Source organism: Myotis myotis, unplaced genomic scaffold (genome assembly GCF_014108235.1).
Source record: "Myotis myotis isolate mMyoMyo1 unplaced genomic scaffold, mMyoMyo1.p scaffold_m19_p_13, whole genome shotgun sequence".
NCBI classification, from domain to species: Eukaryota; Metazoa; Chordata; class Mammalia; order Chiroptera; family Vespertilionidae; genus Myotis; species Myotis myotis.
In genome coordinates, this window is record NW_023416317.1 from 6,267,728 (window position 1) to 6,293,313 (window position 25,586).

At 40.4% G+C, this 25,586-nt stretch overlaps 1 protein-coding gene across 4 annotated transcripts in view; it reads right to left on the bottom strand.

The window, feature by feature from the left end:
* SLC25A26 (solute carrier family 25 member 26) overlaps positions 1 to 25,586 on the bottom strand; it is a 160,853-nt gene that overhangs the window by 49,038 nt on the left and 86,229 nt on the right. The gene's annotated exons all lie outside the window — the stretch shown is intronic.

Below are 25,586 nucleotides of genomic sequence, written 5' to 3' on the forward strand. Positions count from 1 at the left end.
AGTGGAAGGGAAGCACAATATGAAGAAACCTTGGCTACTAAAATGACAAAATGAATATTTCTCATCACAAGTAATAAAGGCTTTAAAGACTTGGCACATTTCTGCTTAAGAGCTAGAGCTGTCTGCTCCTTAGCAGACCAAGTATTAGGGTTAAAAGAGAGGAAGGGATGGGGGGCAGTGGGGACAGCTAGAGAGGGAGAAAGAGCTGGAGTGGGGAGGCAGCAGAGAGGGAAAGGCCAAAAAATGTGGGCGAAAAGGAGGGGAAGGGGAGAAGTCAGAGAGGGGAGGGGGCAGAGAGAGGAGAAGGGGGACAGGGAGAGGAGGAAGGAGGAGAGAAGACGGAGAGAGAGAAGAGTGGGGGAGGAGAGAGGGGAGAGAGAAGAGGGGAGTGAGAAGGAAAGGAGAGGGAGACCAGAGGGAGATGAGCAAGGAAAGGCAGAGAGAGCAAGGCAGGTGAAGGGGAGGGAAGAAGGAAGAGGAGACACAGCCACTGGAGGAGTAAGCTGAGGCAGGGACCAGAGGAGCACAGCGTGGACGGGGGAGGTCTGCACCCTCAAGGAAGGAGCAGCCTACCAATGCTGGAGGGGTGGAGGCTCCTGGATGCGATGTACACACAAGAGCAGCAAGGAGAAGAGAGATCTGCAGGAATGAGGCATGAGCGGTGGGCATAACCACACTATGCAACAGGTAGTGACAATTTGTTGTGTAACAAGAAGAGCTAGAATTACCAGGCACTTTTCATGTGTCAGGCACTGTGCTAATAAGCACTTCACAGGTTTTACTTCACTGAATCCTCACAGCCCTGTAAGACAGGTATTATTACCAACTTCATTTTATAGATGAGGCAACGCAAGTCCAGAGACGCTGTGTAACTCTCCGAAAGGCACAGCTAGAATGAAGAAGCCAATCTGACTCCACAGCCCTGTCTAGTACTCTACCTAAAAAACCTAACTGCATTAATCTGTCCAGAGTGCATTCATCCTCAGCATAATCTATTTGCTTCTAATTAAACATTCCAAAATTCTAAAAATAGAACCCACCTCCATATATCCTAAAATAAAAGCGCCAGGATTCCAGTGGACCCACCCACCAACCTCTTCAGATCCACTCGCTGACCCGTGGGCCTGTGCCAGGGATACTCCAGCAGACCAGGGCCCATGTCACCAGCGAGGGTAATGTGGACTTTGAACATTAACAATGTGAGTGTATGTATGTGAGACCACAATTTTGAAGGAATTAACGGCCCATGAATTAAGGGCATTAAGTCACTTCTAAAATATTTATTCAGAAATTAAGAGTCTGACATAAGCTCTCTTATTCTGCTGGAACAAATGATGGCCTTGGGCTTGACAGTGGCCACAGAAAGAAAATCTGTCTTCCATTCAGACAGGAAATGGCAGTGAGAAAAAAAAATCAATGTCAATAAATTAGTTTAAGCTGATAAACTAGAATCTCAGAGAAGTTTGTCATCTTCACCCCACCCCATACAGCGAAGTGCTATAATAGGAGTCCAATTTAGTTTAGTTTTGTCATAAAACCATGAAAGCATCTGACACTGTCCATTCTGAAACTAAAGTACTCCCAATTAAATTAATTATCAAAACCCTAATTTTTCTTAAGTACACAATATGTAATAAAATACCAAGAGGACAACAGGCAGAGGGATTACAGATGATTTTAATGTTCTTTTTTGTACTCTTTTCTCCCACATGTAAATGTATCACGTTTTAACAAGAATGTAAATAGTTCACATTTATAAGATGAAAAAGATCTTATAACTTATCGTTACTGGCCATGCTAACATTCTTCCCTTGATAAAAATAACCCATTAAGTTGGTACTTAATATATATAATAGAGGGTAGAGCAAACATAGGTTTACAGTTGTGAGTACACAAAACACAGCTTATTCTTGTATTATTAATTATTAGTCGTTGTATTATTTTCCATATAACAACTTTAAACCTACATTTGCCCCACCCTGTATTAGATTTTGAATTCATTAGATGAACATTTTGCCCATTTTCTTCTGTTCAGCACTATTCGTTAAATTGTTCCTTTATTCTAAAGAAGTAATTTAAAAATCACACATTTGAAATGGCCAAACTATTTCTTTGGGCATGTATCTGTAAAAGTGGGCAGACAATACACCCCAACTTTATTCTCTAAAATGAGATTGACAGTCTAAAGTAATTAAATGTCCTATATGTTTAAATAATTACATTTATTTTTGGTTTCTGGTAGCGAAATAATTTCAGGTAACTTATTTAAACATTTACCTATCACCAAGTATTGGACTAGTAGAATCATCCCTGAAGCCATTAAATCTCTTATAAAATAAACTCCCGACGAGTGAAAAATTTTCAAATATTCTTCAAGCCAGAATCTCATTGAATGCATCTTGTCGTTTAGCATAGGAAGAAACAGCAGTGACGTGTGCTCCCACCTGGGGAAGGAGGCCAGCAGACTTGGCTGCAGTGAAAACAAACACTGGTCCAGCTTCCCAGTCCCCACACGCACGGCCTGTCAGAAAGCCAGCGAGCTCCCCAGGTCTGCTTTGGAGTTACACAACAGTGCTGTTTCTTCTAAACGTAAAAGTTAAAACCCCAAACAGATGTAAGCTGTCATTCCAGAGTGTCTTATAGGTGAAGAAAATACACAGCTGCGCTCAGAGATCTTATATTCCAAATATAGCTTAACCATTTTATTGCACCAAAAGTTACGGATGGCTCACTGCTGTGACCTTTTTAATGCCTCCATTTAAGGTGTTTTGTTTGAATATGGTTGTTGAGACTGAGGGCACTAATAGGTGAGCAGCGGTAACAGCTCCATCAAAGAGGCAGATATAGAAGGGGAAAACCAGCTAAAATTGAGCATGGATTCCACTAGTAACAAACAGAGCAACAATTTTATGCAAAAGTGCATGCGAGGAGTCCACGTGAAGTAGATAAAATGAAGATAAAATGAAATCTGGGTTGGTGAACAGGAAAAGTAGGTGCTGGGTGTGGCTAAAGAAATAAAGAATGTACAAAATGACATTATGCGCACACTTTACCTATCACCAAGTACTGGACTAGAATCATCCGTGAAGCCATTAAATCCTTACAAAGCTGTGACCTTAAAATAAATGCTGTAACCTTATAAGTTTTTTTTAACAAATAATGATGTGGTTGATAATATAACCAGAGGGATATGAAGATAAGACTTCTAAGGTATCATTTAGCCCTAAAATTCTGTTTGTCACTGGGAAGGTCAAATTAAAACACCAATATACATTAAATAAATAAATAAATAAATAAATAAATAAATAAATAAATAAATAAATAAATAAATAAGATTTTCCCTGGCCAGGTGGCTCAGTTTGTTGGTGCATCATCCCACACACCAAAGGGTTGTGGGTTTGATTCCCGGTCAAGGAGCATGTGGGAGGTGGATGGTCAATGTTTCTCTCTCCCTCTCTCTGCCACCCTCCCCCTTCCTCTCTTTCTCTCAAATCAATGAACATGCCCTTGGGTGAGGATTTAAAAGATAATAAACAAATAAATAGGACTTGATTGGAAGCTGCAATGAACACACTATGAGTGATCAAGGAAGCCGAAGGAACAAGAGAGTACATTTTAAAAACTGTGAAAGCTATCGTACTTTCAGAAATAACCCCCAAATTCTCCAGCTATAAGACAAAAAATTCCACATTAACCGCTACGACCTCAAATCAGAAGGGGGTTGAGGAACAGCATGGATACTGGGTGGGCCCACGGACTGGCCCATTCCAAATTTCAAGGGATCCCACAGGGAGTCTCCTTTTTGTTGAAGGACAGTGTCTGTGCTTGGCTGAGGATTTTCCATTCTGGTGTCGCACAGCAACAAAGCCATTTCTCCTCTTAAAATGCTCTGTGCCTTTTCCCTTCAACCTCAGTGGCAACCAAGGACAAATGAACTGGAAGCCTTAAAAATCTTTTATCCCAAATGACTTGTTATTCCTTTTTTTTAAGTGAGAACCATTCAAATCTGGTCTGCTAGCATATCACATACCAAGAAAACAATAACTTTAAATATTTCAAAATGTAACAACTATAATCCACTTATGTGCACTGTCCACATAGAAAATAATGTATACATAGCAAAGGAGATTAACCTAAAAGTAGAAAACATTGAAAGTGAATTATCTTTCAGGTTTCCAAAACATACTAAAATTCCTAAAGCCCTTTCCAAAGAAGGAAAAAATGGACACTAGAGCATATGTGATCAAATGATGTTTGACAAGAGTGCCAAAGCTATTCAATGGGGAAAGGACAATGGTGCTGGGTGAAATAGACATTCAAGTGAAAAGAATGAGGTTGGACCCTTACCTTACACAATATACAAAAATTAACTCAAAATGGATCAAAGATCTAATGTAAGACCTGAAATAATAAAACTCAGAGGAAGACCTTCATGATAATGGGTTTGGCAATGATTTCTTGGATATGAACCAAAACACAGGCAACAAAAGCAAAACTAGAAAAATGGGATGACATCAAAATTTTAAAATTCTGTGTATCAAAAAACATAATCAAACAGATTAACATGGAAGAAAATATTTGCAAATCACATATCAAATAAGGGGTTAGCATTCAGACTATATAAGAATTCCTACAACTCAACAACAAAGAAAACAACCTAAATTTTTAAATGGGCAAAGAATCTGAATAGACATTTCTCCAAAAGATATACAAATAGCCAGCAAGCATATGAAAAGATACTCAAAATTACTAATCATTAGGGAAATACAACTCAAAACCACAGTGAGATATCACCCATTAGGAAACTAACATAAAAACAAAACAAAACAGAAAATAACAAGTATTGGTGGGAATGTGACGAAATTGGTGGCAATGTAAAATGGTGTGGCCACTTGGAAAACGGCATGGAAGTTCCTCAAAAAATTAAAACCAGAATTACCATATGACTCATAGTAGCATTATTTACAATAGCCCACAGGTGGAAGTAACCCAAGTATCCACTGATGGATGAACGGATACACAAAATGTGGTATATATGTACAATGGAATAGTATTCAGTTTTAAAAAGAAGGAAATTCTGACACTCTACAGAATGGATGAACCTTGAATACATTATGGTAAACGAAAAAGTTAGTCACCAAAAGACAAATACTGTATGATTATACTTATGTGAGGTATCTAGAGTAATCAAATTCACAGAAACAACGTAGAACAGGGACTGGGAGAAGAGGGGAATGTGGAGTTACTGTTTAATGGAGAGTTTCAGTTTTGCACAATGAAAAGAGTTTGGGAGACTGGTTGCACACGCTTAATGCAACTGAATTGTACACTTAAAAATGCTTAAGATGGTAAGTGTTATGTGTATTTTAGCACCATTTAAAAATATTTTTTAATTTTTAGAAATATACTCTTAGTAAAAAAGCAAGCTACAGACTGGAAGTAAATATTTGCAAAACTCATCTGACAAAGAATTTCTATTCAAAAAATATAAAGAATGTTAGAAACTTAATAATAAAAAGAAAGAAAAACTAGTAACTCACTTTTTAAATGCATAAAAGACTGAACAAACATTTCATAAAAAAGATAGACAAATCCCTAATATAAATACATGAAAAGATATTTAACGTCACTAGCCATCAGGGAAATGTGAGTTAAAACACACTGAGAAAACGGTGTGGTTCTTCAAAAAGTTAAACATGGAATAACCATACGACCTAGCTTTCCACTCCTTGTTATACAGCCAAAATAATTAAACACAGGGACAAACAGATACTTGTACACAAATCTTCATTGCATCATTATTCACAATAACCAAACAACCCCAGTGTCCGTCAACAAGTTAATGGATAACAAAAATGTGGTATATCCATACAATGGACTGTGATTCAGCCATAAAAAGCAATGAAACTCTGATGTATGCTATAATATGGATGAACCCTGAAAACATTAAACCAGAGAGAAAAGGACAAATATTTTATGACTGCGCTTATATGAAATAGCTAGACTAGGCAAACTCACTGAGGAAGAGAAACCAGATGGAAGGCTACTTGGGCTCAGGGAGAGGGGAGGAAGGAGTACTGCTGAATGGGTGCAGACTTTCCGTTTGGGGTGATGAAATAGTTTCAGGAATAGTGATGGTTGCCCTACATTGTCACTGATACTTGATTACACGTAAAGTGATTAAAATGGCAAACTTTATGTTAAATCCATTTTACCACAATTTCAATTTTTTTTTTTAAACACACATTGAGGTGCCATTATACCACCACTAAGAAGGCTGAAATGAACAAGTCTGACAAAACCAAATAACAATAAGCCTGTGGAGCAACCACAACTCTCATATTTTGCTGATAGGAATTTAAAAAGGAACGATTACTTTGAAAGGGGTTTGCTAAGTCTTTATTTGATCCAGTAATTCCACCCCACGTATGCATTCAAAAGCAATGACAATATATGTCAGCGATAAGACTTGAGCATGAATGCCACAGCAGCATTAATCACAACAGTTAGTGTCCACCAACACGAGAAGGCTATACAAGCGGTGGCATATTCACACAGTGGAATAATAGGAATAAACTGAAAAGAACTGCTGATACCTGCTATACCATTGACAATTCTCACACACATTATGTAGAGCAAAAAAGTCAGACACTAAAAGAGTCTATATTGTACGGATTCCATTTCTATAAAGTTCTAAGAGTGGGCAGGTAGACTGGGATAAGACACCATATAGCACGTTCTAGGGATATGGAAATATTCAATATCACAATGGGGTATAGATTACATGACCATATTCATTCTTCAAAAGGGTACATCTAAAATTTGTGATTCAGTGTATACAAATTTTATCTACAAATATAATTATGAAAAATACAATAGTATTCAAGGTGAAGAGTGAGTAGAGATATAGATGATAAAATGGCAGAATACTGATATTGATAACAGCTGAAGCTTAGTAGTGGGTACTCTGGGGTGTGTTATACTATTGCTTACCTTGTTTATATTCTTATTTTTTCTTAATAAAAATAAGTGTACAAGTAAAACATGACTACATTCACATTAAAATTCATATATAGAAGCCTGGAACTAAAGGTCAAAGTGAGCTCCCTACCTCCAGTTAACCAAAGTTAATTGATCTTAATAGTTTGGGATATATATTCTCATTTATCTCAACATATTTAGTTTTAGCTTTTTAAAAAATTAGGCATGAGTTAGTATACATACAGTTCCAAAATTTAATTTTCCCCCCTAAATAACATCTTGGAGATATTTCCATGTTGATTAATATAGATCTGTCATTTCTGATCTGATAAATATTATGAAATGCCATAATATTTAACTACCCCTTGATGGCTTATTCCCAATTTTTCCTCATAAAATATTTCTTTTTTTAATTGATCATTTATAATAAATAAGAGATTCTAGATATAGCACAACGATTATAAATACACTAGCGGCCCGGTGCACAAAAATTTGTGCACTGGGGTGGGGGGGGGGGTCCCTCAGCCCGGCCTGTGCCCTCTCACAGTCTGGGACCCCTCAGGGGATGACCATCTGCTGGCTGAGGCCTGCTCCCCAGGGGATTGGGCCTTAGATGGCAATCAGACATACCTCTGGCAGCCCGGCAGCCATCAGGGGATGTCCATTTGCCAGCGGGGAGCAGACCTAAGCTGCAGTCAGACATCCTTAGCGCTGCTGAGGAGGCAGGAGAGGCTCCCACCACCACCACTGTACTGGCAGCCATCAGCCTGACTTGTGGCTGAGCAGAGCTCCTCCATGTGGGAGCTCACTGACCACCAGAGGGCAGCTCCTGCATTAAGCGTCTGCCCCCTGGTGGTCAGTGTGTGTCATAGTGACCAGTCATTCCCAGTCTTTCTGCTGCTAGGGTCAGTTTGCATATTACCCTTTTACTATATAGGATAGAGGTCTGGTGCATGGGTGGGGGCCGGCTGGTTTGCCCTGAAGGGTGTCCTGGATCAGGGTGGGGGTCCCGCTTGGGGGTCTGGCCAGCCTGGGTGAGGGGCTGAGGGCTGTTTTCAGGTGGACCAAGCCTGCAACTGAAGCTCCCAGTCTCTCCTTTTTTTCTTTCTTTTTTTATTCTGGGATTTATTTACCTTCTGTAATTGAAACTTTGTTGCGGCTCCAGCTCCGAGGCCGGCTGGCTGAAAGCAGGTATCTGGGGTTTGTTTAGCTTCTATAATTGCAACATTGTTGCTTAGAGTGCAGCTCAGAGCCCAGCCACGGCAGGGGGGGAACCTTGGCTTCCTCCATCACTGGAGCAAGCAAGCCTCATGTTTGCTTCAGCTGCCTGGCTGCTGATTAGCCAATGGGAAGCGTAGCAGAGGTACGGTTAATTACCATGTTTTTCTATTATTAGATAATTTCTGAACATACGTAATAACATGGAAGGCTAAGGCCCAATATTAACCCTTCATTAGCATAATTATCCTTAGAAATGCCCAGTGTTAACATTTAGGAATATCAGAGCATTCAATAAAATTGAAGATCAGAAAGTCACACTGGCTTTCATATGTCAAGTGAGTGATCCTCACACACCATTCAATGTTACCTGACTCCTAGCAAATGTTTGCATTGGTCCTGTTTCCACAGATCTGTAAACATTACTTATGCAGTGGAATTATGTTATCAAGAATTATCAACCTAGGCCTGACTTAGCAGAATGTAAAAATGAGCTATCAGTACATACAACTGGGGCCCTAAAACAAAACAAAACACCCCACACAACTATTTCTGCAGTTGAGATTCTTAAGAAATAAAATTAGAAATATATATTTAAAATTTTTTATTTATTGATTTTAGAGAGAGAGGAAAGGAGGGAGAGAGATATGGATTTGGTATTCCACTTATTTATGCATTCATTGGTTGATTCTTATATGTGTCCTGACAGAGGGAGGTGGAGGGAGCTCAAACCTGCAACCGGGGTGTATCAGGGTGACACTTTAACCACCTGAGCTACCTGGCCAGAGCCAAAATTTGAAATACTTTTAAAAGTTTTCCATTTACTTCAGGAAAGGTGAAAAACAAAAAACAAAAAAAACCCTATCTTTTTTTTTCCCAATTACAGTTGACATACAATATTAGTTTCATGTGTACAACCCAGTGATTAGTCATTATATAACTAAGTGATCATCCCGATAAATCTACTACCGATCTGACATCATGCATACTTATGACAATATTCTTGACTATGTTCCCTATGCTGTACTTTACATCTCCATGACTGTTCTGTAACAACCAATTTGTGCTTCTTAATTCCTTCACCGTTTTCACCCAGTCTCACCAACCACTGATTCATCTGGCAACAGTCAAAATGTTCTCTGTAGCTATGAGTCTGAAAAAAATTCCTATCTTTATATAAATACTTAGAGGCCTAGTGCACGGATTCATGCAGCAGTGAGGTTCCTCGACCTGGCCTGCAGGGATCGGGCCAAAACCGGCAGTCCTACATCACCCGAGTGGTCCCAGATTGCAAGAGGGTGCAAGCCAAGCCAAGGGACCCCACTGGTGCACAAATCTGTGCACCTGGCCTCTAGTATGCATATAGGATCTTTGGTTAATCTCTTCCTGCCCGTCCCGCTGCCCCCTTCCCTCTAAGATTCATCAGTCTGTGCCATGTTTCCCTGCCTGTGGGTTGAGCGTCTGCCCCCTGGTGGTTAGTGCGCATCATAATTACCAGTCGAACAGTTGCTTAGGCTTTAATATATACATATAGATACGCTCATATACATACATACACATATACACTGGCCCCTTCAGTGAGCCATTTATTTTCATTGGATTCTTTTAAAAATTTTATCTTTCAATTCCAGTTTACTAAAAGAACAAAATAAACAAATAGAAACAGATTCATAGACACAGAGAATGACTGATGGTTCATTCCTTGGCTTCTTTAATGAACTGTGGGCCGCCTTGCAATTCTTACAATAACTACTCAAGCAATTGGGATGATTCTTATTAATGAAATCTGAAATTTTCCTTTTGTGTATAAGAAGAAAATGAAGAAGTTCATTTTCAGTCCTTCAGAGTTATTTCCAAAATGTTAAGCAGTGTTGCTTTAAACCACCTAAACAAACAGCCACAGAGTAATAGAGGGAGGTGCCTGAAACTCAGAAACATCAAAACCAGAATTCCTGCAAGATGTTAGAACTATGGCACCAGGTCAGGAAACAGATGTTTTCAGTTGGAATCTGCATGCAAACTTTAATCCCTTATAAAATATAATCAGGTTGTTCTTAAGATTTTCGTCTGCAGCTGAGGAAGACATTATCATGTATAGTTCAGTTGTCTTTCCATCTACAACACCTTCCTTCCCTTCCAGCCAACACTGCAGCTCTTTACTCAGAAAGCAAAAAAGGTTTTTAGTAACAAAGATATTCTAATTGATGGTTTCCCAAACTCTAAAAAATAAAATAAATCCATTAAATTTACAAGACTAGCCAGGAGCAATAAACATATCACCTAATATTCAAATCATTTGTATAGATCTATCCTTTGAGAATATCTGCAAAATTACAACCTGAAAAGAATCATGAGAAATAAAAATAGGTTTGTACAGTCGTTAGGCCACCTGGGTAGCTCACCTGTTTCCTCTGTCCTTCACACCTACTTACCTTTCTCTCAGTACCACCCCCAACCTCCCCACAATAACCCAGTGGCAGACAAACGACAAGGAGGCTGAGCAGTAAAGGCACCGACCAGTTTATAGCATGATCAGAAGGAAGAAGAGCCGGGGCAAAAGGGAAGACAGTGAGTTCGATGAGGGCAGGAAGGTAGCGGCGTTTGGCTTGCATACGCTACATCACAGTGCTTGGCACAGTAGAGTGCTCAGCAGCTATTTATCAGTGGTTCTCAACCTTCTGGCCCTTTAAATACAGTTCCTCATGTTGTGACCCAACCATAAAATTATTTTCGTTGCTACTTCATAACTGTTATGTTGCTACTGTTATGGATCGTAATGGAAATATCTGATATGCAGGATGGTCTTAGGCGACCCCTGTGAAAGGGTCGTTCGACCGCCAAAGGGGTTGCGACCCACAGGTTGAGAACCGCTGACATAAATGAAGGAAGGAAAGGCAAAGGAATAAAAAAAGAGAAGGTCAGGAAGAAGAGAAGGCTGGTGGGAGAATTACTGAAGAGCCCAGGTCTTCTGGCTTACAGTCCAGGGAATACTCTTTCCACTCATCAACTATTGATTTATAAATACTTGTCAGAACAATGTTCTGAGAGCGTAATACGAAAAAAAGTGAATATCAACTATACAGAAAAGAGATAAAACACAAATACACATCCCATTTCTATGTTTGCTAGTCAGTCAAGTCAGCGAGTCAGATAAATGTGTGTGTTTTCCAGGAAACAGAGGCTTTGGAAAGCTACTCTGTAAATGCTTCTCCAATGAACTCTTATTCATTTATGATCACAAAAAATAGCATTAAAGCCCAGGTGCTGAGAACTGTAAGGAGTTTACTTCGTACAATTAAATAGAAGTCGTGCTTTCAGAAGAATAATTTTGGGTACAGTTTAGGGCATTAGATGATGAGTGTAATAAACTGCCACCTTTCCCTCAGTTCTGTTACATAGGTTGGGTCTTGTTATATCATTTGTGAACACTCTACCACAGCTAATTAGTGTTTGACTATAACAACAATAGTAGTTTGTGCCCATCAGTCAGTTAGAAGAGAAAGGAAACAAACTTTAGGTTCTGATACAGATTTTAAAAAGCAAGGCAATGGGGAAAACGTTCACTAATAAAAGAAGGAACAAGAAATCACGCCAGATTTCATCAGTCAACTTGGCTGCACTACCCTGGCAACCCTGAGCCCAGTGGTGGGAACAAACTTGTTTCCCACTCACAGGACATCAGCCACAGGTCGGCACGGCGCCCTCGGGCCGTGGCTGGTGCTCCGGTGCCTTCTCTTTCCCAGAGGAGAACAGGCCTTATCTGAGCCATGCCATTCCCAGCACAAAAGGCAGAGGCAAGAGGACTGATAGAAACTTGTCACAGCTCCTAAGCTGCATTCACCCAACTTGCCAACACAAGGCATAAGGCCAAGCCTGACCAGGGACAGGGAGGACTGCAAATCAGTTCCCTGCAGGCAGGGAAGTAGTCGGCCTGGCAGGGAAAGCAGCAAGGAGTTGAAAACTGTATCATTTATCCCGCAGACCATCCACCTTCCATGCCCAGTGCTTTTCTCCCCACTGTTGGTAAGTCTAGGCAACATCCACAACCACTAGGGAATAACAAAGACAGATCCACGCCTGAAAGTGATCCTGGGAAGACTTTGCCACGAACTCATCCCCCTTTACCTCCACCATGATTTTCTTTTTTTTAAAATATATTTTATTGATTGTTTACAGAGAGGAAGGGAGAGGGATAGAGAGTCAGAAACACTGATGAGAGAGAAACATCGATCAGCTGCCTCCTGCGCACCCCCTACTGGGAATGTGCGTGCAACCAAGGTACATGCCCTTGACCAGAATTGAACCTGGGACCCTTGAGTCCGCAGGACGACGCTCTATCCACTGAGCCAAACCGGTCACGGCCACCATGATTTTCAATCTGTCTGCTGTAGCAGACACAGGCCTGGAGCCTGCAGACAGCTACACGGAACTGAAGGCATGGGCTGTGGGATGTAGAGGAGGAAACTGGGATGTGTGGGGGTTTCATTTTTCTTGGAGCTGGTCAAGTGCCTCAAGACCAGCTTCTTGGAACCCTGAAATAAAGAACTTGAAATTAGTGGTTCTAGAAAAAACCTGGTGTGCGGAGATCAGATGACCCTCGGGTGAGGGGCTTGTCTCCCTGAATCACTAGATACCAAGACCAGAACTAATAAGCTAACAAGGAAACTATGACAACATATAAGGATGCTGCACATCCAAAATAACAGTGACCATTCAGGACAAAGGGAGCAAACCCACAACCAAACAGAGCTGCTTGAAGACAGAGAGGTCAACATGGGACAGGAAAGTAACAAGGGAACTTAGGGAGATTTAACTACAGCAGAGAGAAGTCTTCATGGATCAAAAACACAATTTTCCAAATAGACCACACAGTAGATTAACTGAAGGAAAGAATGGGTCGTGGCAAAGATCCAAATTTGTGGTCTGTAAGATCAAATGGAAAAAATGGCTCAAAGCAGCAAAACAGAAATCATGACAGAAAAGATAAGAGACTTGGAGGATGTGATAGCAGATAACAGACTACTGAGAGAAAGCCAGTAGTCAAACACTATACCTGGCACCTGGCAGGGAAAGAAATGATGCATGGATACTCACAAAATGTACCACTCACATACCTCACACAGCAAAATACCTGTGAAAGAATTCTGACTCAAGAACAAAAGAATTAAGAATAGAGACCCTCTGGGGGGGGGAAGAACGGGAGAGAGAAGAGTAGTAAGAAATAAACTCTGTATTTGCATTTGCTTACCCTCCATATATAGTTCCACTGACTCTACTAAGTATATTTAAAAGATGCTACCAATTCAACTGTAAATGTAATTCTAAGAAACAGTCAATTATAAGGCGCTTCTTAATTTCAGAAGTGTTAAAATGTTAAAAAGTACTTTTTAGAATCATGAAAGATGATAGTTTTATAAAGCACATAATAAATTCTAATTCAGAAGTCTTGAAACAAAACAGATGTACAGCAAAGCAGGATCTAGTAAGAGTTGAACTGACAGTATCAAACTGCCTCAGGAAAAGCTAGAAGTTGAGAGAAGGCTAAAGATAGCAGGAGTGCCCTTGCTGGTTTGGCTCAGTGGATAAAGTGTCGGCATGCGGACAGAAAGGTCTGAAGTTTGATTCCAGTCAAGGGCATATGTTCGGGTTGTGGGCTCGATCCCCAGTAGGGGGCATGCAGGAGGCAGCTGACCAATGATTATCTCTCATCATTGATGTTTCTATCTCTCTCTTTCCCTCCCCCTTCCTCTCTGAATTCAATTCAGTCCTGATACTAACTGGAGTTAGTGCAGACCCCACAGGGTAAGGGCTCAGTCCCACAAGACTGCCACCCACTTCAGACGCCAACTACTAGAATTAGGACCCCAGGTTACCTACAACTTTGGTTCCAACTTGGCTACAAATTGGAGGTTCCCTGGACCTTCCTCCTTGAATTTGATCATTAGCTAGAACAGCTCACAGGGCTCAGGAAAACACTTCTGTTTATACAGATGACAGCCAACGAAGAAATACAATAAGGCCAGGGCTAGAAGAGTCTCTAGCTTTGGTTCCCCTGGAGTTGGGGTGCAGCACCCTCCCTGGTACGTGGATATGTTCACCAACCTGAAAGCACCCCAAACCCTGCATTTGGGATTTTTACGGAGGCTTCACCAGCAGGAATGACTGACATTAACTCAGCTTCCAGCCCCTCTCCACTCCCCAGAGGACGGAGGTTAGGTGGAAAGTTCCAAGCTGTAATTACGGCTCGGTCTTTCTAATGACCAGCGTCATCCTCAAGCTCTCCAGGCCCAGCAAGAGTGGCCCCATTAGAACAAAAGACACTCTTTTTACCCAGGAAATTCCAAGGGATTCAGGAGCTCTGTGTCAGGAACTGGAGTCAAGGACAAAACATTAGAGCAAGAGATGCTCTTAGTGCTCTTACTACTTAGGAATTCATGAAAGTTTTAGGAGCTCTGTGCCAGGAACCAGAGTCAGAGACCAACATACATATATACATATTCTCTATTATTTCAGACCTGCCTGCTCAATATTTCCATATAGATGTCTGTCAGACATCTTAAATTGATCATGTCCAAACTTAACTCCTGATCTTCCTTTCAAACCTACTCTGTGTACAGTTTCTCCCACCTTAGTTAAAGGCAACATATAAGTCCAATAGTGAAGGCCAACTGGACCCTGGAGTCATCTTAGCTCTATTCCTCTCACAAACCACATCCTATCTATCAGGTCAACTTATTGGAAGCTCCTGAATCAGGAGTGCAGTAGATTAGGAGGAAGTAGGGCGTTAAGATGGTGTGGGGGTGTTCTGTCTTAATGAATCACAGTCCCCAGAAGAGCATCTGTATATAAGAAGATTTTTAATAAATATTTCCTAAATGAATGGATCTCAGGAAAAAAAAAACACTATAAGAATAAAATGCCATAGCTATTAATTATAAAAGCTGACATACTCTCCATCTAAATCAATAGTAAAATAGAGGAGGAAAGAGAAAAGAATAATCTGCCACAAATATAAAACTAACTGTCTTTTACTGGTTTTCTTTCCATTTACCTGTATTTTAAAAATGTAATAAATATCCAATTCCTTTATAATAAAACATTCCTTTAAAAACTCTAATGGAAACTCATCTCAATTTTGTCTAACACTATTCACTCTTGGGAGGGGGAAATGGGATAAAAAGAGGAAAAATTTTAAAAGCAAATTTACTGCAATGTTCTTCACTGTTAAATAGACAACTAAAGCTTGCTCCTGGAGAAAGCAATCCTTTGCTTTTTCAACTGAGTACCATTTAGATGTATAAAATTTAAGTGCTTTCTAAATTAGTTGACTAACAGAAGGATGCAGAATTTTAAGGAAATGAAGAGATCCTTAAATATGACATGTTAAAAAAATCTACTGAGAAACTCCAAACAGAGGAAATGTGGAGAAACAAAATATGGCATACATACAAATTAAATATAAAGATAGAAAATCTTTTGTAGAGAGTTTTAGAGTAAACAGTAATTTTTTCATGACCACTGACAATATGGAATTTCAATGTAAAATTAAGAATAACTTTATTTCCATTTTCCCATGTTTAACATCAAGATAATAATAATGGCAAACTCCTAATGCTCACCTATGTGCCCTGTCCTGTCTGAAGCGCTTCACACACCTCACAAGTAGCTTATAATAGATAACTAATTCTAATTCAACTTACAAAAGAGTAACTACATATATTTGGATTTTAACAGAGGTTAGCCAAGAGAAAACACTACTGTAAATCACCTGCTCATAGGGTAATTCTTCCTTAAAGACCTTCTTTTCTCAAATGCCATAGGAAATGTCAATATTCTCACAAAACATTTAAAATGGTGCCATTTAGAAAACAGATTGAAAACTAAGGATTCAAATCTAAATGCAAATAATTATAACAGAAGAAGAAACATAATGGTGTTTTATTGACACCATTTTATTGTAAGGAGAAACATAATGGTATTTTATTGATACAATTTTTATTGAGTAACGAATGCATAATACTCTTATAATACCAAAGCCATTCCTTGAACACTAAGTTTTCTCTAAGGTAAAAATATTATAATATAGATTACTTGAGCATGAGCAGATGAATGGAGGGCTTGTTAAATAGGAAACAGAAGTGTGTCTAATGACAAATCTTTTCGTCTCATCTAAAAGAAACAAAATTACAATGAACCATCTGAAATTGTTAATAAGAGACAAGGAGTGACCAAATACTACAAAGAAAAAAATATACTTTCATAAAATATTTACTGTTTCAATAAAATTCCTAATAAAACACAAATATATACACACACACATAAGCCACAGCTTATTTCCTCCTTATTGGTAGGTAAGTGGTAGACCACATGCACAGAGTTTAAGACCATGAAGTTCTCACACTTATTCACATGAGGAGTGCCTCCTACAAGTAGTTTTTCATATTAAATTAAACTTCAGAGAAAGAAGGACTGAAGCCTAACTATAAAGAAAAACCTATGTACCTGGCCAGTGCTGCCAAGTAGTTAGAGCGTCGGCCCACGCACTGAAGGGTCACAGGTTTGATTCCTGGTCAAGGGCACATACCTCAATTGCAGGTTGCTCCCTGCCCTTGGTCAGGGTTTGTACAGGAGGCAATGGGTTGATGTGTCTCTCTCACATCGATGTTTCTCTCTCTCTCTGTTCCCCTCCCTCCTTTCCTTCCACTCTCTCTGAAAAGCAATGGAAAAAATATCCTTGGGTGAGAATTAACCAAAAAAAAAAAGAAAGAAAGAGAAAGAAGAGAAAGAAAGAAAGGAAGAGAGAAAGAAAGAAAGAAACAAAGAAAGAGAGACCTTTGTTATGAAGCAACTCGTTTTTTGAATCTGCATGTTAATAGGACTTTTATTCTTTTCATATCCTTATGGAAAGACTGGGACATCATTACAATACAGTACGAAGAAAGATCAACATAATTCAAAAATATGTGAAGGCCTTCTCTTCCTTATTAGAATTGTTAATGAGACAAGAAGTGGAGGAACCAAGATGGCAGCATAGGTACATACCTGTACTTGCTGCCGCGCACAACCACATCAAAACTATAACTAAAAGACAAAACGGTATCATCCAGAACCACGGGAAGGCTGGCTGAGTGGAAGTTCTACAACAAGAAGGAAAGAGAAAAGCGCATTGAAGCTGGTAGGAGGTGCAGAGGTGTGGAAGTGCGGAGGTACGGAGGCGCGTGTGGAAATGGGCTGGCAACTGGGTACGCTGTTGTCTTTTTTAATCCGGAGGGAGATACAAGCTCCCAATTGCTCTGAACTCCAGTTCCGGGTGAGACCCTGGGGACCCAGACTCATACGGGGAGAAACTGCACTGTCTGGCATCGGGCAGGAACATGAGGGCGGCTTTCTCTCAGAGGTACCTGCAGTGATCATTGTTCCTGCACAGAGCTGCAGAGACGTGGGGACCTCTCCGATGCAGGGCTGACTGGCAGCCACTGCTGTTTGCTCCACCCTGGTGATTCCCTGAGACCCCGCCGCACCCAATTTACAACCCCACCCAAGCTGTTCACAGCAGCCTTTGCATATGAATGGCCTGTGCTCTCACTGCCTAAAACCTAACAAACTGCAGCTGGGTCAGAGAGTGCCAGAGCTACCAAAAGAAGGCCTAAGGCTTGACAGCAGCCTACAATGCTATACAACTAGGCCTCATCTGGGCACCTCCAAACCCCAAACAAAGAGGAGGAATCTGCAGATCTCTCTGTAGCTCCTGCTGGGTGGCCTCAGGCAGTGGCTGACTTTGCACCTCCTTGGAGATCCAAGAGCCAGTGTACCCAGGGGTCAGAGTGAGACCACACCAGATTACAACTCTTCACATCCATAAGCGACACACTCAAGGGGCAGACTCAGTAAGTGAGCACCAAAGCCCCACTGAAGTAAGTCCTGCCCCATAAGGGTGTCTCCAGCATAGCAGTTCTCCCCACAGCCAATTGGCCTGATGGTCAATTCCTCCCAGTGATGCCAAGAGCAATCAAGGCTTAACTACAACAAGACTGCACACAGCCCACAAAGGGTGCACCAAGAGTGCCCACCTCAGGTAATTAGGGAGGCTGAGCCACTGGGCTCTACAGGACACCTAGCACACAAAGCCACTCTATCAACACAGGGAAGCATAAAAAATGCGGAGACAAAAAAACATGTCACAAACTAAAGAAATGGAGGAAAGCAAACTACTGGATATAGAGTTCAAAACCACAGTTATAATGTTACTCAAGAATCTTCTAGAAACCTCCGAGAAATTTAGTGAGACCTCAAAGATATGAAAAAGGACCAATTAGAAATTAAGCATACACTGACTAAAATAAAGAATAATATACAGAGATACAACAGCAGACTAGAGGATCCCAAGAATCAAGTCAAAGATTTGAAATACGAAGAAGCAGAAAACACCCAGCTGGAAAAGCAAAAAGAAAAAAGAATCCAAAAATATGAAGATAGTTTAAGGAGCCTCTGGGACAACTTCAAGTGCACCAACATCCGAATTATGGGGGTGCCAGAAGAAGAGAGAGAGCAAGATATTGAAAACCTATTTGAAGAAATAATGACAGAAAACTTGCCCTATCTGGTGAAAGAAATAGACTTACAAGTCCAGGAAGTGCAGAGAACCTCAAACAAGAGGAATCCAAAGAGGACCACACCAAGACACATCATAATTAAAATGCCAAGGGCAAAAGACAAAGAGAGAATCTTAAAAGCAGCAAGAGAAAAACAGCTAGTTACCTACAAGGGAGTACCCATGCAACTGTCAGCGGATTTCTCAACAGAAACTATGCAGGCCAGAAGGGAGTGGCAAGAAATATTCAAAGTGATGAAGAGCAAGAACCTACAACCAAGATTACTTTACCCAGCAAAGCTATCATTCAGAATTGAAGGTCAGATAAAGAGTTTCACAGATAAGAAAAAGCTAAAGAAGTTCATCACCACCAAACCAGTATTATATAAAATACTGAAGGGTATTCTTTAAGAAGAGGAAGAAGAAGAAAAAGGTAAAGATAAAAATTATGAACAACAAAGTGACAACAAATACATATCTATCAACAAGTGAATCTAAAAATCAAGTGAATAAAAAATCTGATGAACAGAATAAACTGGTGAATATAATAGAATCAGGGGCACAGAAAGGGTGTGGATTGACAATTCTCAGGGGGGAACGGGGTGTGGGGGTGCAGGAAGAGACTGGACAAAAATCGTACACCTATGGACGAGGACAGTGGAGGCGTAAGGGCATGGGGTGGGGCGGGAACCGGATGGAGGGGAGCTATAGGGGAAAAAAGAGGAACAACTGTAATAATCTGAACAATAAAGATTTATTTTTAAAAAAAAGAGACAAGGAGTGACTAAATACCACAAAGAATAAAATATACTTTCATAAAACATTTACTAAATGTTTCAATCAAATTCTTAATAAAACACAGTGTATTTACTAATTTTCATCCAAGGCATATTACTTTTACTATATATTTTTTCAAAAGATTTTATTACATGTTAATACCTTTACTTTCTTGGTGACTAAATCATTACTTACCTTTCCATTGTTAAGTTAGATGAGAAAGAAATTAATGGAAAGAACTATCATGACAGAATGAACCAAAAAAAACCCTAAAACCCTTTTAAAAGTACAAATTTTTATGGAAAAAAATTTTAAGTAAAACTCAATATGAAAATTCAAAAAGTCTTAGTTTAATTCAATCTCCATTAACACTATTAACACTGACTGACGGCCATTAAGTGGCCAGCACTAAGGTGAACCCTGGGGTAAAGGATGATTAAAGCAAGGGCTTGGCCTCCAAGGGCCTATAATCAATGGCATTTAAAACCTTTGTAAGAACTAACTCTAAAACTAACTCTAACAGATGTTACTCCACTAAATAAATAAGAGATACTGGCTCCACAGTCATGGCAATCACAGGGCCTATGGGCTCGTCTTCAACGACCACCGAAACAGCTGAAGGGCATGAGAGCACAACAGAAGTTCACCCGCACGAGGGAGAGGCTAACTGATGTCCATCTGTAAGAGTTCATCCTTCTCCACTTCCAAGGTGAGGAAACAGGAAGGTGGGTATTGAAGTTTTGTGCACCCGCTTCACCCCCCACCTCCACAGAGCTGCATAAGCAACTCCTTATCTCAACAAGGCTAAGAGTCGGATTCCGGACCATGGGAAGTACTAGTATAACCAGCCTAGTCCAGCTAGCTGCCAGTGTAAGAACAAAGATGAGAACTGGTCTTCCTCCATGTTTGCAATTGGTAACCTGTAACCAGGAAAATAAGAAAGTTGGGCAGATGGTGCTGTAGGTTTGCCAAATAAGTCTACTTCAATTTTGGTCCAAAAAAACAGGAAAAAAAATTGCAAACAAGTAACTTTACAGAAACAGGGAGAGGGGATGAGTGTATGTAGGGGGGATACATATAGATTGGGGTATGTGTGCATATATACACAAACATATATGCCAAAGACACATAATTGTTTAAGTAAGAATAATAGTATTAACTGCCTAAAGTTCAAAACTCTTTCACACATGTTGCTGTAATGTAGGCAGAATGACATACCCACTGTCTACTTCTATAAGCTACAAAGCTGTGCTTAATCTGCAGATTAACCATGAATTTGCTTGTTTTATTTTCTAAATTTAAAAAAATATTCAAAGGAACCCTTTTATAATCTTTTCAGTTTAAAGAATTAATATATATATATATGTATGTGCATGTGTATGTGTATGTATGTGTGTGTATGTGTGTGTGTGCATATGTGTGTATGTATGTATATATATATATATATATATATATATATATATATATATATATTCCTGATTGTTTAAGAAACACACAGGGAAATAAACCCAAGGGTCCATTTAACATCAGCAGGAACTCTGGTACCTACATGAGGAAGTGGTAAAAATAAGCTGGAGAGAAGTGAGAAGCTCCACACCTGCATTCTAGAATGTTAGGCCATCTGACCCACCCGGGCCATCACAACTCGGGTGGCGGTGGGGTGAGAAAGGGAGAGAGGTTTACTATTGGGATTTTAACATCTGTCAATCTACTCTTGTGTTCTAACCAAAACTATCTGACTAGATGTGTTTGTTTGTTTTTCAATACAGGCAGGACAACCTCCTTCTCAGGGGATGTTTACAGTGAGAAGATGCCTCCGGTGGGATGTGCACACACATTGACACGCGGTCTCTGACTTCAGAGAGGGGGGAAGAAGCCTGACCGTAAGCTCAGTAAAGCCTCCGCTCGCCGTCAGGCCGTCTGCTGTGCTCAGTCCAAGTGTCCAATGGAGACCGTCGGGCAGCAGAACCCTGGCCTACGTGGTGATCATGGAACCAGGAAAGGTTCTTATGCTAATTAATGGACCCTCTAGTGTAGTTTAGATAATAATATTTTAGGTCCTTGCCATAGCTTCATATGTAATGTAGACTCGATCAGGGTCCTTCAAATGCAAACTATTATTTTCAGGTATTTCATAAGTCAACCATCCTACAGTGTGATGACAGTTAACTCGTACATACGTGCATATATTATCCTGCATTTAGAAGTACTTTTCAATAAATTACAGGTAATAGAACACTAAAATAATGGTCTCTACAAAATAGTTTAAATAGAACTATAGAAATAGTACCTTCAAATAATAAATTCCCAATGATTTCATTTCAGTTTTTAAATCAGACCCACTTCCACCAAGTCCTGTGACACCAGCTGCTGTCATATATGATTCCACCTTGCAGGGTCCAGGAAGTGTCAAAAGTGATGTAAAAACCAGAACCCAGACACAAATGGCACAGCAAACACATGTACATGTATATGTACATACTGGGGAAGTTATCAGAAATTCAAAACATTTATGGTCTTAAAATTCAAATGACCAAAACAAATTTTATGTTCTCTTAAGAAAATGCAACTTTGATGGAAAAAATGAATGAGACAGCATTTATTTAACAAACATTTATAACTTCCTATAAGATATAAGGCCCCACAGGGAGGCAAAGATGAGTAGGGTAAGAAGACCTCAGGCAGGGGTGATCACCTGTATGGGCTGATGGAAGATGCATGCCAGGCTTTGAAAATGGATGGTGTTCTGACAGGGGAAGGTAGATGGAACAAGTAAGTAGAAAAGCACAGATAAGAAAAAGCCATTGAGAAGCATTAACTCGTGTGGGTTAGTCGACATATGGGAGATCAGCACTAGTGGAACACACAGACGGGGGGGATATGTAGGCTGGAGCCTGTCATGGGGTACCACAAATGCCAGTCTGAAGTTCTGGTCTAACACAGGGAGAATTTAGTGGCTGTAGCTGGAGAGGGACTTAAGGCACAGTGGAGATTCAGGAAAAGACCAGGAGGCTACTGCCACAGTGTGGACTCGAAGGAAGACTAGGCTAGAGAAAGTAACAGCAGAGACAGGAATGGTACGACAGCTAGGTGTCACATAGCAGCTGATGGAACTCTGGCAATTGAATGTGAGAGGGAAAAGAGAAGGCAAAGATGAGGACAGCGGTGGACACCAGGAAAAAGGGGACCAGGACTTCAATGGCTGGGCTACAGTCTGCTTTTCCCTTTAACAGGATCAGTGACCTTGATGTCTTTTTTACCTTATCTATAAAGTAAAGCTATTAAACAACAAGATTTCATGAGTTCTTTCCCATATCCAAGCTCGGAAATGCTAAGGTTGCGAGGTTTAAGTTGTGTCAGCTGAGAAGTCTGGCGCAAGGGAAGTCACGAGGTGTACCACTGAAACAGAGGACATTCCACGTGCCTGTGGACCACAGATGCTCCAAAAATGATTTTATAATGACTGTAAATTATAATTGTAGTTTGTTTTCTGGATTGCAACAGGGTTAGTGGAAAGAGCAAAAGCTATGAAGCCAAACAGACTCTTGTCAAAATCCAAGATCAGCCAAATGAATTTGAGCAAGTTACCAAATGTCCCTAAATCTCAATATTTAATTCATAAAAGAGAGGCACTACATGGGAGGGTTAGAGATGGAAAGAGCTGTTTGGCTGACAAGAGATACTCAATGAATGTAGCTTTCCCATAGATGGCTCTACAAAAGACGTTATTTTATGGTTTTTAATCTTTCCACTCCTTCACTGCTGTTGTCATTTAAGGTATTTTATTTAATAAATAGAAAAGAAAAGGTTTTATTAGCATAATCTGTGGCATTTGCAAATTTCTATAATGTTGTACATTCCAATAGCAGTTATAGAACTCACAAAGCTGCTGGCCAATCCAAACAGATGTTTCCTTAAAAAATCCTCGTGGCTCAGCTGGTTGGAGTGTCGTCTCTTACACCTTTTGGTTGCAGGTTCAATGCCCCGTCAGGGTGCATACAGGAGGCAACCAATTGATGCTTCTCTTTCATATTTATGTTTCTCTCTCTCCCTCTCCCTTACTCTCTCTCTAAAAAGTCAATTAAAAACACACAAATACCATGGGGTGAGGATTAAAAGATAAATAAATAAAATAAAAATCCATCTGAATTTCTCTCTAGCTCCTGATCCATATGTTCAACTGCCCACTCAGTATCTCCCCAGCTCTCTATCGTGCAGGCCGCTCACTCAGACTCGGTGTCCCTCACTTGGTCTCACCTCCCATGCTCCAGCCTCCAAAGCCCACCCTCGCCTGGGTTCCCCGCCTCAATCAACATGGGCACGAGGCACCAGGTGACTGTGGCAGAGAACTGTGGGTTGTCCTTGGCACCTCCTTTGTCCTCACATGCTATTGGCCAATCCTTTCCGGTCAATTTAAATCTGTCTGCTCTCCTTAGTCTGGCTATTTCTCTCCAGTGCACTGTAGTCTAAGCTACCATTAACTGGAAAACTGCCACAGCTTGACTCATCTCTGCCAACCTCCTTTCCATTCGCCCCCCCTTCCCCCCCCACTCCCATCCATTCTACAGAGAAGCCAGAGGCAGCTTTTGAAAAGCAGGCCAAGAAACAAGCAAGTGACCACCTTCTGTTTAAAGCTTCCTGTGATGTTCTATTGCTTTTAGGACGAAGTAAAACATCATTCATGGTTTTCAAGGTTCTGCATCAACTGGCTCATTTCAAGCCGCCTGACCATCCTCCATGCTCTCAGCTACTGGCCTTACCCCTGAGAGCCTTCACATGACCCCTCTGCCTAGACCAGTGATGGTGAACCTTCTGGGCTCGGCGTGTCAGCATTTTGAAAAACTCTAACTTAACTCTGGTGCCGTGTCACATATGGAAATTTTTTGATATTTGCAACCGTAGTAAAACAAAGACTTATATTTTTGATATTTATTTTATATATTTAAATGCCATTTAACAAAGAAAAATCAACCAAAAAAATGAGTTGGCGTGTCACCATCACTGGCCTAGACTGTTCAGCCTTAATGAACCCCTTTTTGCCTAATTACCATTCACACCTTGAATTCATACCAATAGCAGCTTCCAGGAAAATACCATGGTCTAATCCCAAATTAGATCTTCCCGTGCTTCACCTCTGAAATACTCATTATATTCCAATTAAATAGTGCCTGTTTCGCCTACCAGGCCATGAGCAAGGCATGGGCAAAGGGCAGGGACTATACTTGTCTTATTAATAGGTGTCCCCTCGTGCACAATGTCTTGTTCATATGGAAGATTGAGCGCACATTTGTATAAATGAATCAATAAACTAACCATCCATCCATCCATCTATAAAACCATCTATAAAATCTGACTCTTGACATACAAACATGGATAATGCACATCACCCCACCTTTCCTTATAATTTTTACCTTTTATTCTGGTTATCTTTTTTACTGAATATATGCCTTAAGTCTCTCACTCAGATCTGTATGAGTGTTCTGAAAGAAATGTTTGTAGTGTAATTGTGGAAACAGCAAACAAGACCAAGATAAGGCAAGGTTGGCCAAGGCAACCCTCCAGCAGAAAGAGAGAGAGAGAGAGAGAGAGAGGGAGAGAGAAATGGAAGGGGAGGAGGAGGTGGAAATCAAACTATTAAGGTGAGTAGTGGTATGTAGTATAGGCAGAAATAGGCAGGAAGTACTCAACTGCAAATTCCCATAAATTTCTCTTCACTTGCTCTTAAATTTAGGAAACCTGGTTTTATATAACCAACCTTACAAAGTGACGTGTGCGTACTGAAGTTTGACAACCACTGAGATAACACACAAAGAGATAAAGCCTGTGCAGATCTCTGAACAGCCACACCCGCCTGTCCTTAAGATGCTATCAAATCCCCAGGTGAACGGAAGCTGAAGGTCCTCTAAAGTAGCCGGCTTGCCTGTGGGCTTATCTTACTCTGTTGCATTATGAAACCTCTTTAACCTTAGCGTATGCTTATAGATGTAAGTGTTTGTTGTAACAGCCTAAGTAGGTGTTG